We start from the raw sequence: 19821 nt of genomic DNA on the forward strand, positions 1-19821 counted from the left end.
AGATAGATAGATAGATAGATAGATAGATAGATAGATAGATAGATAGATAGATAGATAGATAGATAGATAGATAGATAGATAGATATATGTATGTGGGTGGAAATTCTTCCCCTTGGTGGGGGAGGGACACTAAATCCTCTCCTGGAATATCAACCCATATCCATTTACCCATGATAGCCTACTGCCACCAGACTTAAAGCTCTTGTGTTTCTGCAAATCCTTACTCCCCCATCACTTTATTAAAGTCAGAACAAAGAATTTCGTTGTTGTTCAGTCATTTTAGTCATGTCCAACTCTTCCTGACCCTATTTAGGGTTTTTATGGCAAAGACACTGAAGTGGTTTGCCATTTCCTTCTCCAGCTCATTTTACAGATGAGGAATCTGAAGCATACAAGGTTAAGTGACTTGCCCAGGGTCACACAGCTAATAAGTGTCTGAGGGTGAATTTGAACTCAGGTCTTTCTAGGCCTGGTTCTCTAACCAAAATGCCCAAAATGAAGACTAAAACTACTCTACTTTGTCCCCTCTAGCATCCTAATAATAATGACATTTCTTTAACACTTTAAACATCATAAGATCATTGACATAGGACTGGAAGGAATCTTAGAAGTTGTATAGAATGTTCTCTCTTTATTTTTTCCAGATTAAGAAAGGAGGCTGAAGGAAGTAAGTGGGAATTGTATCACATACAGAGGAAAGGGCAATGGCTCCAAACTCAGAAGATCCGAGTTCAAATGTCAGCCCTGCAACTTACTACCTGTGTAACTCTGGTCAAGTCATTTTAACTCAATAAACATTTATTAAGTGCCTATTATGTGCCTGGTACTGTGCTAAGTAAGCACTAACCTACTCGGCTTCAATTTCCTTATCTGTAAAATAGAGGGGGTGGCATCTACGGCTTCGAGAGTCTCATCCAGTTCTGCTTTAAGGATATAATGCCTATCTTTTTGTGGTGGCAAATAACTGGAAACTAAGGGGGTGCTCACCAACTGGGCTAGGGAGGAACAAATTATGGCCTATGAATGTGACAAAATATTATTGTGCCATGAGAAATGATGAAAGAAACAGTTTCTGAGAAAATTGGGAAGAACTGTATGAAATGCCTCAAGTGAAGTAAACAGAACCAGGAAAGTAATTTATACAACAGAGCCATTTTAAAAACAACAACAAAAACTCTGAAGAAGTACACCCTCCATCTCCTCAAAGTGAAAGGGAATAAGCATTTATGAATGTGCCAGGCACTATGTTAAGCATTTTCCAAATATTATTTCATTTGATCCTCACAACAACCTCGGCAAATAGGTATTTTTATGTTAGTATCCCTATTTTACAGTTGAGGAAACTGAGGCAAACAGAAATTAAATGACTTACCCAGAATCACACAGCTACTACGTGTCTGCTATTAAATCTGAACTCAAGTCATCTTTCTGACTCCAGATCCAGAACTCTATCCACTGAGCCATGTAGCTGACCCAAAATCTCGAAGATGCACTACATATGCAGAATAAGACACACATTTTTTAACACAGTCAATGAGGGATTTTGTTTTGTTTGACTATGCATATCTGTCACAAGGGTTTTGCCTTTCCTTCCCACCCCCCAGTTGCGGAAGGAACAGAAAATAAATGCTTTGTTAATGGAAAAAATAAAATTTAAAAAAGAATATAAAAAATAATATAAAGCCTAAGTCTTTAATTGACGAAGGGTACAAGGAACAGCTAATATAAAGATCATTGAACCAGATGGTCTCTGAGCTCCTAGCTTTAAATCTATGATCCTAAGATCCAATGAAGTCAATGATTTACCAAAGGTTACACAGTTACTAAATGCCACAACCAATGAACTTTAAATTCATGGCATTTTCTACTGCAACAGGCTAAATCTGGAAGGTTTACAAAGCACCTTCTCCAACAATCCTATTAAGTAAGCAATGCAAGTGTTACTCTCCCCATTTCACAGATGAGGAAACGGGAGGCATAAGGAGGTTAACTGACTTGCCCAGAGGTCACAAATCTATTCTAGTATTCATCAGGGCCAAGGCTCAATCTCAGTCTTCTTTCAATCACAGCAAGCTTCATGAAGTCCTCAATCATTTTAAAAAAACATTTTATACTCTGTATTCAATATCATCCCAGCACAACAAAATAAGAGGGCTTTCAGCTTTGATGGGGGTTTCCTGATTTTCTCCTAGTCAACAGGTATTTTTTCAGCAGTCAGAGTAAGTATATAACACTATCTTCACTCTAAAACAAGATTTCATCTGAAAATTTAAAATTTATAAATAAGAAACCCTCTCAGGAGTGCAGGACATGGACAGTTGTTCAGACCTAAGAGGGCCTAAAGCTTACCACGTGACTTCATTCTAGGACCTTTTAAAAAATCCGTAATCGCTTCAAGATGAGGGTCAAACTGCACTTAAGGCCCCTTAAAGTTCATAAATAGAAGAGTTGACTGCAGCAAAATCATCTGGGGATGGCTTGCTAAGGAAAAATGGGTCACCAGCAACTTGTCACTTCTCTATCATTAGTCCAACGGCATAAAAGAAAGATTTAACAAGGCCAGGGCTCCAGAAGCACAGTTATCCAGACATCAGTAAGCAGCACACAGGAAAGACAGTACAGAAATAGGATATTCATCCAGGCTTTGCAATTAGGCTCAAAGATACCAAGATGAAAGGCAAAAGATGTGCAAGACTTTTTTTTCTTAAAAGAGGTGTGGATTGCAGAAGTAATTATCTTAGGAATGCTGCCTAGGTTACAATGATGGAAGGGAAGGAAGGTAGGAAAGGAGGGAAGGAAAGATGTAAAGAAGGAAGGAAGGAGGAGAGAGGAAAGAAGGAAGGAAAAGAGAAAGAGAGGAAGGAAGGTAGAGAGGAAAGAAAGAAAGAAAGAAGAGAGAAGAAAGGAAAAAAGAAAAGGAAGGAAGGGAGGGAGGAAGAGATAAAGAGGAAAAAAGGAAACAAGGAAGGTTGTCAAATATACAATTATTAGTTCGAAACAGATGACTTTATCTGGGAAAGTCAATTTCTGAAACTCCTTTTAAGAAAAAGTTGCTTTTTCAAATTTTGCTCTGGTTTTTAATTCCTGATGAAGCCCTTCTGTTAACTCCTGTTCTCTTAAGAGAACCAGTACAAATGTAAATAAAAATATGCTACGGGAAACTGTCACGGATTAGCCTTAGTCTGCCTAGCCCTCAGGCTCTGGCCCACTCTCACTGCAACAACACACAATTCAGATCAAAGATCTGGAAGGTATCTTCTAGCCCCAGCCCTGATGGTCAACCATGTAGCCACATTTTCCAGGTAAGGAAACTGAGGCATAGAAAAGTTACAGAGATTAAGATGCCTCCAGTCAAACAGGTATTTAGTGGCAAAGTTTGGATCAGAATTCAGATGCTCTATAGCTCATTTTACATAGACCTGGACCACCTCCAAAGTCCTTTTTCACAAAACTATACCATGAGGTAAGTTATTACCAGTATTTTACAGATATGGAAACTGAAGCTCAGAGAATTAAATTATTTGCTCAATTTTACACAGCTTCTTTGGAGGATGGATCACTTCATTCTTTGTAATCGAAGAGGCCAAACTCAGTGCCTAGCAAACACTAGGTACTTAATAAATGCTTGTTTTCGATAAAAGCTGCCAGGAGGGGATACTAAGTATAGAAAATCCAGTTTTCAGCTCACTCCTAATATAATTTTGGGATTAGAAAGGGATTTAAGAGATCACAGAACTTTAGGCTGTAAGAGACCTCAGAGATCATGTAGCCTCAATCCCCTCTTTTGACAAATGAAGAAACTGAGGCACAGAACAGTTAAGTGACTTCTCTAAGATTTGAACCCATATCATGACTCCAAAACCAGTGTTATTTCCTGAATATCATCATCTAGGCCAAGCCCTTTCATTTACAGCAAAGAGCCAGAGAAAGGTGAACTGACATTCCTCCAAGGTCACACAACTAGTTCTGGTCCTATGTGCCTTTTGGTACCTTTTTTACTTAGGAAAAAAGGATGGGAAAGAAGCTGCTTTTTACTAGTTTTACAGGTGAAAAAATAATCTGGAAACAAAACCAGCACTACTCACCTAATTAAACAAACAAACAAACAAAAAAAGCCTTTGGCTAGCTTTTGCATTCACAAATTTACCCCTTTAACTTCTCAATTAAACTGAACTTTGGAAAGGTTAAAAAAAAAAAGCTACTCTCTAAGACCTTCAAAGTCCATTTGTAACCCAGACAAAACCTTAACAATTGAATTATAAATGTATAATGGAAACACTGACAGAATGTTAACCTCTGGCTATGCTAGCGGGCATAATTATACTATGGATTACAGCTCTCTCTTTACAGGGATGCTAGTTTTAGTGCTTCCCGGGGAGATGAAGTATTAATCAGTAACACCTTACTCAGAAGATGACGTTGCACAAAAATGAACAATTTAATCAAGATTACTTCACTGTCCTTAAAATTATGCCCTCAGATCAACAATATCGCAAAGCTGCAATGGCACCAAATAAATGAGTGTGGTTAGACCAACAAAATGTTCCTTCCCTACAGGCTGTTATGGGAAGCTGAGCAAGGCTGGCTATGAAAAATCAAATTATGTTTGTGCTGTACAATGGACAGAAATAATACTATGGACATTCCAGAGCTTAACCAAACCAGAGAAAGCAGGAAATCTACCACTTCCAACTACTAGCAAAATTTAAGTTTGTTGCATCACATCTGCAAGGCCAGGTCTCTTAAAGAAAACCTTAAATTTATTTTTGGACTTTCCTGACTTCACTACAAGTTACTGACACTATTTCCCATCCTTTATTGTCAAATCACAGGAGTCAGGAAGCTCTGGAATGGAATCACTTAGCAGGTGAGTAACCGGACTAACACTGGGCGGAAACACTGAAGGATGTCAGATACCATATTTATTTCCTTTACTTGTGAATACTTTTAATTTTAAAACCACCAGGATATACTTACAAAAACACTCTGGCTGACACCCACTAAGCATTCTGGCTCACACAGAAACTTTGCACAGAAATCAGCGTACTCCGTGCAATCTCCTTGCAAGTCTCATGAGTAAAACATTCAAAATACTCTAATGAGCACCTTTCAGCCACTCAAATTCTTTCATTCCCAGCAATCAAAAAAGGCAGCTATTAAAGGCCAAAGATCTCCTGACTTTTCCAGGAGCTGGGCTGATACTACTCTGCCAGATGGGGAAGCCTTTACTTACTCCTACCTCTGTAACTAGTGATATGCACCCCTCCCCCCTTGCGTTATAGTGCCACCCTGGCAAACATAAGGATGATACAGGAAAAGAAGAGCCAAGACACAAACATCCCTCTTTCCTAAGGCATCCTCCTCCCCCACTAGCCCACCGAAAAAGAAAATCAATACACTAGCCTTATTTAGTGACAAAAGCCAATGCCTTAATCCTTTCTTCAAAGGTTTTGAATTAGGCACCTCCTTTCAGCAGGGGAGTCTGAGGAATACTCTGAGCAAAACTCACTCACTGCTGGGTCCGCGTCCTCCAGTTTTCAACTAAAGGTGATGGGGCATTCTGTGTCAGTCAAGTTCAGGATTAAAGCGGACTAACTGCCCAAGGCCCTTTTCTGCTCTCAAAGTTAAGAAATTTGGAGTTTGCGGATAACCTCCAATGACATCATTCCAGGTACAGCCATTTATGCTCCTAAGTACCAACAAAGGTGAGAGTGGGGGTGGATGACTATGGTTAGGTTCCCGCGGGTTCTTGCCACTCCTAGTGGCTATCAATCACCACATTTCCGGGCAGAAGTCTAGCATAATAAAACAAGTAAACTTTTAAAGAGAGTTAAATAGACTTTTTTGATCTACAGAGAACACCCAACGCTTAGGGTTTCCTTTCTAGGCTTAAATTTTGGAATGCCCCACCCCTGGGAAACTGTGCCCCTGCCTAAACCCCGAGGTCAATACCCTTAATCTCCCCAAGAGATGATTTACACTGTTACATTAAATTAAGAAAAGAAATGCACTTCTCCGAGAGTCGAGTAGACACTCTTGACACAATTCCTTTCCTTTATCCAAGCCAAACCATCCTTATCCTACACAGTACAAAAGAAACAGAGGAGGGAGAAGAGAGTAGTTGGGAGGAGGGGAGATGGTGGGGGAGGAGGGGTTGTCATATTGTTTCTTTAAAAGTTGGAGAATTTCTACGGAGGATGTGGCTTACAAGACCATCTATTTCCCTTCAATACTTGCCCCTCCAGCTTAGAGACCCCTACCACTCTCATTGCCAACGCCCCTGCGCCTCGTCCTTTCCCCAATCTAGCGGTGCCAGGTACCCTTTTCCTCCCACCTCCTCTATAACCTCCTCCCCACCACCTTTCCCCGCCCCAGGTACTAGCAGGCCCTTGCCAAGCCTGGGGGCAACAGAACAGGGAAGAGGAAAAAGAACCCAGGGAAAGGGGCGGATAAAGTGCCTGAGGAGAGTGACCCCAAACTTTTACAGCCCAAGGGGCATTCCCACCAGCCCAACAGCTGGCCTAGCACCGCCGGGCGGGGCGGGGCAGGGCAGGGCAGGGCTGGGGAGGGAAGAGAAGGGAAAAGGGCGGACTTATTGCTCAGACCTGAGGCTCCGCGGAGCACCCAACATGTCCGAGCCTATTCCCCGGCAGCTGGGAACGGGGGGTGTACAGAGAAAGGTAGGGGGGCGGCGAGAGAAACTTTCCCACGCCATCCTTCCTTCTACCCTGCACATAGCTCGTGCAGCTGCCCACACCCCGGGAATTTAAAAAAAAAAATCATCCTAAGAAGCCAGTCCCGTCGCTGCTCCCCATGCGCCCCGGACTGCGCCAAGTTACCTGCCGCTGGGAAAGTTTCCAGCTCCTCCGGGGCGCTCGCTCCCCAAGGCGCACGGCTCAGAGGTCCCGGCGTGCGCGCCCAGCGCAGCGCCCAGCCCAGCCCTGCAGCGCCCCGGCCGCCCCTCGCCGCCTCTGCCCCGCTGCTGCTGGGGCTGCTGCCACTGCCACTGCCCCTCCTCCTCCTCCAGCCGCTCCCGAGGCTGCTACTGCCAGGCGGCTGCTCCGAGCCGGGTTTCCCCGCCTAGCAGGGCCAACACCGGGGCCTCATTGGCAGCGCTAATCCCCGCCCTTGCGCGTTTTCCCGAAGGCACCTTCCTCCATCCCCTCCTCCCGCCCTGCTCCCCCAGCCTCCTTCTCCCCTCCTCCTCCTCCTCCTCCTCCTCCTCCTCCTCCTCCTCCTTCCCCCCTCTCTCCGTGTCTATTTGCAGAACGGACCGGCTGGGGCGCTGCGGGAGCAGCGCTAAATTGACGCTGCGCGCGTTGCCCTTTCTCCTCCACCTCTTCTAATCCTTGCTAACCAGTTACGCGCAGATTCAGAGTCCCGGCTTAAGGAAAGGAGTTTGTCCTTGTAGGTCTGAGTTTTCTCAAGGAATGGGAGTGAGGGTGGAATAGGCAGGAGGGTAATTTTGTCTTCCTTCTTCCTCCTTCAAATCAGTAAAGGGATCCGGCTCTCTCCTCTCCCCCACCATCACCCCCACCCCCGGTCTGGCTGCCTTTTGGAAACAACCAAGGAAAACATATGGGAGCAATTAGACGAGCAGAAGTTTTTGGTTGTTGGGGTTTTTTTTATTTTATTTATTAAAGAAAAAAATCTTTTTGCTCTTGCCCGCTTGTTTCCTCTGCTCATTGGCTTAGTTCTTCCTTTCCCTTTGCAAAAGGCTGTGGCTGGGCGGGGGGGGGGGGGCTTTCCTGAGGCGGTGCAACAGTCGGGTCGGATCAACCTCGACAGAAACAATGCAGAGCACGCAGATAACGAGGTGGCTGACCGGCCAGACCCGTGCTTTTCCACAAGCTTTCCGTGTCTCCGTCAGTTCCGTTCCCTTGGGAATGACCTAGGGTCCCCCAGGGTGCATCTATGTCGAATGCAATCGTTGACTATTAACACTATAGAATATAGGAATTCAGAGTTTTTAAAACATTATTATTTTGGATTGTAATTATAAATCAAATAACTGGAGGTTTAAAATGTGTTTACCTGTACAGAAGAAAGTGCAACAGGCTTTAGAGCTAGCTACCCTGAGTTCGAATGCCAGCTCCCAGCTCCGCATGTAGTTGTCTTGGGCAAACCACTTAACTTCTCACCTGTGGAACGAGGAGTTTGAACTGGATGACCTCCGAGTTCCTTTCCTTTTCTAAATCCAATTCCCCTAAATTTAGTGAATAAGGAGCAGGCCCCTTAGTCAGGAAGACCTGGGTTTAACTCTTGCTTCTGACACATACGGGCTTGGTGACACTGATCAAATTTCTTAACCTCTCTCAGTAGCCCAGGCACTCTGATTAAACATTGCAAGAAAGATGCTGATATGAGTTGGTAGATGGCGTTTCCACTTTGGGAGTTCCCCACACTAATAAAATAACAGGTCTGGGCCTTAATAAAAAAAAAAAAAAAAAAAAGGAGGATGGAGGGATTCCTGCAAAGCCTGAGTCAAAATTCTGCCTATGTATTCTCGACCTTATGAAAGCACTGGATTCCTTAGACCCAACACTCCATTTTTAAGACAGTAAAACCTACCCTGTGCTCTCAATCTGGTACGTGATGTAGGTGTACACTCTCCAAACGCTCCATATTGGCCCTGACCTGAGCACCCTCAGTGAATTGTGCCTATCATGTTTTTTCAGAAGGAATTTTGCATGGTTCGCCTCATCAGTGTGCTTCGAGAATATATATACAGAAGTTGCTATAAACTGGTTTACAGGCAACCCATGACCTAGTCTGTGACATATTCTCTTTTCAAGACAACTATATTTTAAAGGAGTTCCCCATAAAATTTGGCTCCTCACACAGTCTTTCGTAGGATAAAGATAAAGCAATAAGTATCTCCGTGTTTAAGGACTTCAGTAAAAAGCAATAGGGAATTTTGTCAGTATAACAGGACTTATGAAATTTGTTGAATTTTCACTTGTAGTTTCAAGCTTAGTTATTAACAACCTAATATTTGAGCTATAAATTCATCCAAACCAAAAAAATGCTGCTGTGAAGGCACCCTTTGTCTTACTTCAAAAGTCACATTACTGAAACCCATAGTGTAATTCATTTTCTTTTAATTTACACTAAGATGGGAGAGGGAGGTCTTGTGAATGTTATTTTAAGATATTTTAAATGCATGAAAGTTATCAAATTACCATTAACAGGAGTGAGTAGGCAAGGCATCAAAGGGAGAACTGGAGAATACAAAGCAAAAGAGAGCCTCCTACCTGATTCTAATAAATGTGTAATATTAAGAGGTAAAAGAAGTAGCAACAGACTGGCTGGCTCATCTCCCAGTACAAATTAACATATAGCAGGTCAAATTTATTCTTTGCATTACTTTTTTTTACTTCCCATTTTCTCCAAGCTCTATCTTCAAATATATGCAATAAAATTTCTATTTAGTCACTCTTTGGAGGGGCAAGTAGGTGGTGCAGTGAATTGAGTGCCCCAGCCAGGAGTCAGGAAGACACTGCATTCAAAGTCAACCTCACACTAGCTGTGTGACCTTGGGCAAGTCATTTAACCCTGTTTCCCTCTATTAGTTGTCTGTAAAATGAGCTAGAAAAGGACATGGGAAACCACTTTAGTATCTCTGCCCAGAAAACCCCCAAATGGGGTCATGAGGAGTTGGACACAATTGGACAATCATGATTTGAAGTTGAATTTAATGAAGTTCCCCCATAAGTAGAAACTGACAGAAATCTGTAGATTTATCAATTACCATTAATTCCTTTAAGTTCTTTCTTTAGTGGCTTAATTTTTTTTAAGTGCCTCCAGAGCAATGATATAAATTAACATTTTAAGCACTGTTTAACGTTTTAAGCAGTCATATGGCTAGCAATCTGAAATTTGTACACAGAGGGGCCCTGTCTCTCCTTCTTCCTGCAATGTTTATATAATTCAAAATATACATGTTATACTATACAATTTAATCTCCAGTTTTAAACAGCTAACATTACATACAGCTATGTCACAGGAAGAACATCAAAACAACTGTTGTTGGGGTGGGAAGAACATATAGTTTAAACAAAAAGAATGAAAAAACCACAATATAAAGTAATTATTTAAAATTGCTGGTTAAAATTTTTTCCACAAAAATCAATATTATAAAGAAAAAATTGGAACATTTTTGAGCTTTCTATATGAATGAATGAATATATGAAATGAGAGCCAGGAAGACCTCATTTCAAATCCTACCTCTGAAACAAGTTGTGTGACAATAAGCAAGTCACTTAAACTTGATGAGCCTCAGCTGCACCTCTCAGATTTGTCTACTAAGGGCTCTAAATTGGTTGTGGTCTGCTTAATACATAGTATTACCATAGGAAAAAATAAGCGTATAAAATACTAAGTAAGTCCCGTTTCAAGTGAATTTAAATAACCTCTCCTTCCCATTAAAAAAAAAATCTTCCTTTATTTCCTTTCCTTTGATTTTGTGTTACTGAAGAGGATTGAGGGACCAGATATTGGTATAGGTAGGGTGAGTATGCTTCCTTATTGTTATTATCCCCATCTCTTGTACTTTAAAAGGTTTTATAGTTGGCTTTGCATTATATGTGAAAAGAGGAAACGACATTTGTTTTGGAGTAAGAAGACCTGGGTTCCAACAATGCCTCTGTAATTTACAACCTGTTTGATTGACTGAGGACAAAGTAGTCTCCTTGGGCCCTTGTTTCTTCCACTGTGAAATAAGGGAGTTGAACTGGAGGGTCTATTGGGTCGCTAATAGCTCTAAATCTAAGAAGTACGAACCCCAGCTGGAAAAAGAGTGATATGTTTTGATTACGAATCTTAATATTTATCATGTATGCCATATGTTTGTATGTTGTACTTAAAAACACAAGGAGATTACAATATTTTTCTGGCCCTCAAGTTTGCAAGCTTTTCAACGCTTGGAGAAGTAAAACAACAAATATTAAACTGGTAGGTCATTTTACCGTACATATTGCCTGGAGCAGGAAACCATGCATTGAAAGGAAATATATGCTTCCCTAGGCCCAGACTCTTTGATTTTGTTTAAAAAATCAAAGTTAGGATCAGTGCCAGTGTTTATAGCCTATCTTACACACACAGTGAAAGGAGAAATGCTTTGAATACTGTAGTCCTTAAACAAAAATTGGAAAAAAAAAAAAAGACAGTAGTGACAGAGTAAAGGCACTTCAAGGCATATTAGAAAGCATTTTGGGGAGAAGGATCTGTCTAGACTTTAGAAAGCCAAAGTAAATGTAATTCAGAAAGACTTGGACAAAATACAGAAATAAGAATCACCTATCACTAACACAGTCTTGACATGTGAAATGGCATTTAGTCATATATAGGTACTAATTCATGGTTAGACGTAGCCTAAGGCCAAACATTGTATCTTATTTCATCTTTCTATACTACCACCTCCCTTCCCCATCACTTTGAACTTCTTTGTATATATCTTGTGTTTGTTTGTCTGTGGAGATGTTGTATCACTCTAATAAAAGGTTCATAACCTTTTTTATGTCATGGACCCCTTTGGCAATCTGGTGAAGCCTATGGACTCATTCTCAGAATAATATAAATGCACAAAATAAAGTACATAAAGTTGCAAAGCAAATAAATTAGGTTGAAACACAGTTAACAAAAAAAAAATATTTTAAGTCCATGGACCCTAGTTAAGAATTCTTGGTTAATAGAACATAAGCCCCTTGAGAGGAGAAACTGTCTCACTTTTATTGGTGCCTAGCACATTGCCTAGGTGTGGCTTAACAAATGTTCGTTGATTTATTGATTATAGATTTATTGATTACAAAAACTATAACCAAGTCCAGTCAGTTAAACTGAAACAGTTGGCAGGAAAATGGGAAAGAAAATCTCTAAATGGATCTAACACATGGATATCCAGTATTTTAGAAACTCAACTACTATGGGTTAAGCTCTGAATTATTTAAATAGATAAGCAAAGAACAAGCTAGAGAAAGAAAGTAAGAACTGCTGTAGACTTTAGTATTACAGCATGTTCCCTAGTTGGAATACTAAAGTCTACAGCAGTTCTTCCTAATATTAAAAAAAAAAAATAGACTTAGCCAAAGCTAAATTTTGTGGATGATTTTCCAAACCGTAGCTGACTGAATGATCTATGCAGAAATATGTGGAATTTCCTGTGGCTAGAAAATTATAACATGGTACAATCAGGTAGTGATAAGTACTTAAATAAGTATGGTGGACAATGATTAGGATAATGATAAGATAGTAAGAGTGAATGCAACCTTAGAGCTGAATCTCGTAAATAGTTTCTTTCTCTGCTTGGTGTCTTCTGCTTTCCTAAATAAGAATTGTAATTTTTTTCCCCTTTATTCCTCTCTGTTATTTACCTAGCACTGTTTTGGTCAACAGTGGTAGTAAAAACAGATCTGAAGACTTCAATGACCCTATTTGCTGAAAGTGAAAGGAAGAGTATTTAAAAGATGTGTGAATAGCTGTTATTTACTGGTGGGGGAAAGGAGGGAGAGAGAGAAAAAAGGGCAGTTATTAAGCTCTTGTACTTAAAAGAAGTGTAAATAACTGCTGCTTACTCTGATGTAGGGGGAGGGGAGGGAAAAAAGTGAGATGTAGGGCATTTATTAAGCTCTTGGCTACCCCTTGCCCTTATCAGGACAAGGAGTCAAAAGTTAGCCTTAGAATCTGGGTGAAGAATGAAGTACTTTTAATCTAATCCAAACTAATAATCATTTATCCTATGCATTCCATTTCCCCCCATTTAATGGTAAATGTCTGCTAAATGGAGGGAAAATTTTGCTAATACAATTTCACCATTCTTTAAGCAAACCTAATATGTGAAAATCCAGATTTCTTAGTGACCTAAATTAGGTAGAAGTCTTCACTTTACAAAAAGATTCAAAACAGAATTTTTTAAAATAACAAAATGCTTCCTTAAATTTTATTAACTCTCAATTCTCAAGGACACATCTGTCTTGAAAAGCAAAGTAAATATGTAATGTTAATCTTTTTTTTTAAATTTTAGGCGATTGGGGTTAAGTGACTTGCCCAAGGTCACACAGCTAGTAAGTGTCAAGTGTTTGGTCTGAGGCTGGATTTGAACTCAGGTCCATCCTGATTTCAGGGCCAATGCTCTATCCACTGTGCCACCTAGCTGCCCCCGTAATGTTAATTTTAAAATAATCTTACCTCCCTAGGAAGAAATATCAGTTTACTTCCATTCCATTCTATGTTTATGAAATGCCTTCTATGGGTAGAGAACAGGGGTAGGTGCTAACGGAGATACAATGGTAAACAAAGTCTTTACCCTATTAGAGCTTATAATCCACAGTAGTAGATAGCTATAATATATATATATATTTGTTGTTAGGTCATTTTTCAATTGTATCTGACTGTCCATGACCCTATTTAGGGTTTTCTTGGCAGAGATACTAGAGTAGGTTGCCATTTCCTTCTCCAACTCACTTTACAGATGAGGAAACTGAGTCAAACTGGGTTAAGTAATTTGCCCAGGGTCACACAGATAATGTCTGAAGCCAGATTTGAACTCATAAAGTTGAGTCTTCCTGACTTCAAGCCTTCTATCCACTGTGCCACCTAGCTGCCCTAACATACATATGGCTATAATTTTTAAAACAATATTAAAACATCTTTGCATATGATGTTCAACTGATCAGTTTATTTGAAGAAAGACATTATGATATAGGCAGCTGGATGGTACAATGGATAGAGCACTGGACCTGGAGTCAGAAAGGCCTAAATTCAAATCTGAATCCAGACATTTACTAGCTAGGTGACCTTGGGCAAATCACTTACCCTGTTTGCTTCAGTTTCCTCAACTGTAAAATAGGGTTAATAATAGCAACTACTTCTCAGGGTTGTAGTGAAGACTAAGTGCACAGTGCCTGGCACATAGTAGACATTGTATAAATGCTGGCTATGATGGTGATGATAATGATGATAGATTACATCCAGTTTCCCCACCCCTGGATTAGATAATATACAGTAGCGCCAAACAAGGTTTAGTAAATCAAAAAAGTTTCCAGCATAAGGTTGGAGAAGAGGAATTGTTTCATTTTGCATGAAGATTATGAAGATCTTTAATTAAAATTTAATCACATTCCTACTGCTAACCTAACAGGGAGACACAAGTTAAGGGCATCAGTAATATTGGTAATGATCATTTGACTGAAAAAAACTGAATATGCTTGGAATGGCCCATTTAAAATGATTGATAAACTAGAATTCATGTTTTTTTCAGAAAAGACTTTATAACATGACCTTATTCTCTGTTACAGAAGTAGTAGAATTTGAAGTTAGAGGCATAAACAATTTAGCTCTAAATTTCCGTTCCTACAATCTCTTGTAAACCGTCACATACAAAATCTCTATTACTTTTAGTGGGAGTTTGTGTAACTAAGAGGAAATTGTTGATATCGGTAAATATCTAGAAAAATTCAAGCGATAATAGTTCATGAAAGGAATTACCACTTCCCTCCAGCACCAGCACCAGCACCAGTGCTCAAAACTATCCACTTAGTAAAGATTGATTTGGCTACCTAGTGAGCTGTAGCTAAAGGCCTTTTATCTGTCTGTGATTTCAAAGCTCTAGTTGAGCTTCCTTTTGCTAATGTATTACCCTCACTATTCAGGGCTTTTAACGTCTTTGAAAAGACCTCCTGAAGGGAAAGTGATTACTGATAGAATTACAATAGGAATGGGTTAAAACAAGATGTCAGGGATCTGAAATAAGGCAACAATGCACTGGAGGTCTAAATTAGATGCTGTCCTTGGAAGCTCTTTCTTCTTACTTCTTTCTTCCTTAACTAGAGTCTCTAGGAAAGTTAAAGGCCTAGAACTTGGACACAGAACTAGAACCTACATGGGGGGGGGGGGAACTACATGCATTTGCTACTAAAGGTTAACAAGGAAGCTGTATTTGTTCTTCAAATGGAAGAAATTGAAAAATACCTGCTATCTTGAGGCTCCCTGTCATCATGAGGCACAGACCAAGTTACCCTCATGTCCCTGGTTCTTATTGGCATGGGTAAGGAGAAAGGAACATAAATCAATTTTAAATGTCCTGAACTCAAATAGCATTAATAGCATTCCCCCACCCCCCACCCCTGAACATGGATGACACAGAGACCTAATTGTGAGGTTCATTAGAGTCATTAGAAAAATGAGACAGGAAAAGAACAGAACATGAACTAATTGTAATAAATCCTGCCTGAGTAAAGTGAGGGCAAACAACCTGACTCTCTCTAAAGGAAAGATAGAAACGTGTACAGAAGCTTCTGAGAACCAATTACCTAATGACAAGATCTGTCTGATCTTCCTTTCCTTTTAACCAAAGCAAAATTATTCTGAGTGATATAAATAGGACTACAACCTAAAAAAATCAAGTCTTTAGTGACAGTTATCAAATCCACATGGTATTAGATTGTAAATTAGAAAAACTGCTCAACGGAATAGAATGGAAATTCCAGAAATAAATTCAAATTATTTTAAAAGCTTATGACAAATTAGAAGTAACACAACAATGAAGAAAGGAATTTCTATTTAATAAAGGTTGTTGAAACAATTGGATAACAGTATGGTGAAGAATTAACATGGGACTATAGGGTATACCATAAATAGTAACAACATTCAGATTAGTCAAAAAATTAACATCCAAAAAATGTAGGGGAAAAAAACTAAAAGATAATAAAATTCAATAAATATTTATTAAGATTCTAGAATGTTCAATGCACTCGCTTAGGTACTGATGACACAAAGATAAAACAAGACATAGTTCTTACCCTCTAGAATTTACAATCTAATACTTTAATATATTCTGATTGGGACAAATCCCAATCCATCCATGCTTTCTCATCCCTTGTGACTCCTGTGCATGTACTACCCTAAAACCCCTGCAGGAGATTTCCCAGTGTGCTGTAGGCCCTTGCTGTGGGCCTTTTAACACTACGTACATTCTGGGTGACATGACCAGCGACTACCAATTGCAGTTATGCACCCTTTGAATGATACTCCATTTTTTACATGAGACTGCTAATATGCTGCATCCTAGTTATGCCCCTCATACTTGATCATACTCTGCCATCAATAATATGTAGTGGGAAAGAACTGGAAATTGCAGGGATGTCCATCAATTAGGGAATGGCTGAACAAGTTGTGGTCTGTGATCATAACGGAATACTACTGTGCTATAAGAAATGATGAGCTCAATGATCTTAGAAAAACATGGAAAAACTTGCACAAAATAATGAAGAGCAAAATGAGCAGAACCAAGAGAACATTGTATACAGTAACAGCAATATTTTTATTAATTTATTTTTAGTTTTCAATATTCACTTCCATAAACTTTTGAGTTTTAAGTTTTCTCCCCCTCACTCCTCACCTCCCTCCATAAGATGGTGAACAATCTGATATAAGCTCTACATATACATTCCTATTAAACATATTTTCATATTAGTCATGTTGTAAAGAAGAATTAGAACCAATAGGAAGAACCACAAGAAAGAAGAAACAAAACAAAACAGAAGAAAAATAAAGCAAATAATATGCTTCGATCTGCATTCAAACTCCATAATTCTTTCTCTGGATGTGGATAGCATTTTCCAGCATGAGACTTTTGAAGATGTCTTAGATCCTTGCATTGCTGAGAAGAGCTAAGTCTATCAAAGTTAGTCATCGCAAAACGTGGCTGTTACTATGTACAACATTTTCCTGGTTCTGCTCACTTCACTCATTATCGGTCCATACAAGTCTTTCCAGGTTTTTCTGAAGTCTGCTACAGCAATATTATTCTATGAATGACTTTGAGCGAATAAAACACTTTGACCATTATAAATACTCAAATTAACTATAAAAGACATATGAAGAAAGATGCTATTTGCATCCAGAGAAAGAACTGATAAATAGAAGCATGTGTAGAATAATTTTACAAATCTATACCTATTTGTGTCTAATGACAGCCATCTCTAAGGCAGACTAGGGGGACAGGGAAAGGGAGAAAAAAAGGGGGGAAAGGGAAATTTACACAATAACTTGGTTGTATTTAAAAGGAATACTAAGTTGTACATAGTGAATTTGTGGTTTCATGTGCAATCATCTTTTTTTATTGTACTATGTTATGAAAATGCTTGTTTTATTCCATAAATTTAAAAAATAATTCAAATTTAAAAAAATAATTTGCTGAAGCCTATTTAGATTCTTTGAATACAGTGGCAGTGCATGATTCCTACCATTGGTGGTGGGATTGGTGCTCAGAAAACCTGTTTTTATTTCAGAAGAAGTTCAGAGATGCTGAAAGTGCTATGGAGTTTCCCAAATGTAGTTTCTCTGTGTAGTTGAATCCTCCTGTTCAATTCTAGAGGAGGAAGGGAATAAATATTTATATAGTCCCTACTATGTGCCAAGCCCTGTGCTAACCACTTTACAAATATTATCTCATTTGATCTCACAACAACCTTGTGAGGTAGGTGCTGTTATTATCCCCATTTTACAGTTGAGGAAACTGAAGCAACCAAAAGTTGTAACTTGCCCAATGTCACAGAGTTAGCAAGTATCTGTGGCTGGATTTGAACTCAGGAATTCCTGGTTCTAGGTCCAGTGCGAGATCCATTGTACCGCCTAGCTGCTTAAATTCTGGGTCCATCTACAGTCTCTATCCAAGATATATCTGCTGTCATACCACCCAACTGAATCTTGTAATCTGAACAATAGGCCTTCTTTATTTACTTGTTTTTTTCACTGAGTGGATTATTGGGACAAACCCTCTTGAGAAGGGTGAATCTCACTTAGGGGGCTCTATAACGGAGGTTCTTAACCTTTTCAGTGTCATGGATCCCTTTGAAAGTATATAGTAAAGATTATGGACTCCTCTTCAGAATAGTGTTTTTAAATGTATAAAATACAAATATGTAGGATTATAAAAGAAACCAATTAGACTGAAATATAACAATCAAAATATGAAAAAAAACAAGTTCATAGAACCTTTGCTCTATATTGTGGCAGGATTTGATGTAATCATTGAAGGTCATCTCAAAAAAAAAAAGTAGATACAAGAACTTATCAGCTATATCTGTTTGGACTCTAGACTAGATATTCCCCGTAACGGTACCAGATACCTTTGGAAAGCATATATATCCCTGTTTAACGCATTGTTTCATATTAATGATCAAGGGATCATTAAACAACATTACCGCTATTGTTATATCTACCAAGAAATCTTTTGTTATATAACTTATGTGTAACGTTCACCTGGATTCTCTCTCCCCTCCTCTCTTCCTCCAAGTTTCCCTGCTTCCTTCAGGTCCTAGTTAAAATCCTACCTTCTATAAGAAAGCTTTCCCAATCCCCCTTAATGCTAGTCCTTCCCTCTGTTGATTATATTGTTTGTTATATATAAGATACATATATATGTATGTATGTGTATCTTGTTTGCTCTTAGTTGTTTGCATCTTGTCTCCTGAATTAAACTATGAAGTCCTCCAGGGCAGGAGCTGTTTTTGCCTTAGGTACTTAGTAAGTGCTTATTGACTGACTTTAGGAAATAAAAACTTCTTTTGTAGTCAACAAACAATAAACACAGTGGATTTTGTGTTCTATGAAACTTTCAGTCACCTGTATAGTCACACAGGAATGAAAATGTGGTTTGCTGTAGAATGTCTTCTTTGAAAGACTGTCTGTTTCCTGCTCATTTCTTCATCAAGCATACATTTGATAAATTTATAGGGGAAAGGGAAGAGAATATGCATTTGTATAGTGCCCACTATGTGCAGATCACTGTGCTAAGTGCTTTTTACAAATACCATCTCATTTGATACTCATAACATCCCTGGGAGGTGTTATTATTGTCCTCTATTTTCCAGTTGAGGAAATTGAGGCAGAGGTTAAATGACTTGCCCAGGATTACACAGCTAGTAAGTGTCTGAGGCCAGATTCGAAACTAGGTCCTTCTGACTCAAGGCCTAGCTTTCTTTTCACTGCTTCACCAGCTATGATCTCTACAAGTGAGTATCAAATAGATTGGTAGTAATTGGTGTCCCCTCAATCCACTATGATCTTTTTGGTTTTGGTCATAATACAGTCAATGATTTTTTCCTAATAATTTGTTGTCTTCCATTTCAGATATCTTGAGAATAGGTCCTTCTGCGCCCTCAAAAGTGTGTTGGTCTCTACCATTCACCTCCTCTGCGCATGCTAAGAATCGCAGATTTCAAATTGAAAGGAACTTCAGAGGCTGTCCTGTCCAATCTTACTTAATTTTTCCCCATCTGCCCTTCATATCTTCGTTTTCATTATTCCACTTCTATTTCATCACACACCATGCTGGAGACTAAGATGTTAGAGCTCAAATGAGATGGCTCTTCTGTTGTTAATGAAGAAAATAGTTCATTATAGACACACTGATAGATCTTTTCCATTTTTCTCCTCTTTGTTGTTTTCCTTCCATTTTCATCTTTGGAAGTCTATGTCTGAATTGGATCAAACTCTAAACTTTCTAAGTATGCTTTCCATTGCTCCACCATTGCTTAAAGTCTTCTAAGGCACCAATCTTCTACCATCCTTCCCTGTTAGGTTTTGCAAATGAGCTCGTATTCTAAATAGGTGTTTCCATTTGCTGCTTTATCTCTCCATGTTGCAAGGAGATCAAATGTTTGCTATTTGGGGTAGTTTTTAAGCTACTTTGGCCTCTTTTCTATGAGGATTGCTTTCCATAGGTTAAACTCTCATAAAAGTCTTGAAAGTCTGTTTCAATATCTGTTCCATTATTCATTTCCTATTTTTCAATGATAATAGCTTGTTTAAATGGGTCAA

General features: G+C 39.2%; 1 protein-coding gene across 1 annotated transcript in view; it reads right to left on the reverse strand.

The window, feature by feature from the left end:
• The window catches only part of LOC114045951 (protein TANC1-like), a 265490-nt gene extending 258571 nt beyond the window's left edge, over positions 1-6919 (reverse strand). Inside the window, exon 1 of the mRNA XM_027866163.1 lies at positions 6840-6919. The gene's annotated coding sequence lies outside the window, so the exon portion shown is untranslated. The remainder of the gene's footprint in view (positions 1-6839) is intronic.
• Positions 6920-19821: the final 12902 nt, after the last annotated feature.

Source organism: Vombatus ursinus, unplaced genomic scaffold (genome assembly GCF_900497805.2).
Source record: "Vombatus ursinus unplaced genomic scaffold, bare-nosed wombat genome assembly UNPS02014779.1, whole genome shotgun sequence".
Taxonomy (NCBI): Eukaryota; Metazoa; Chordata; class Mammalia; order Diprotodontia; family Vombatidae; genus Vombatus; species Vombatus ursinus.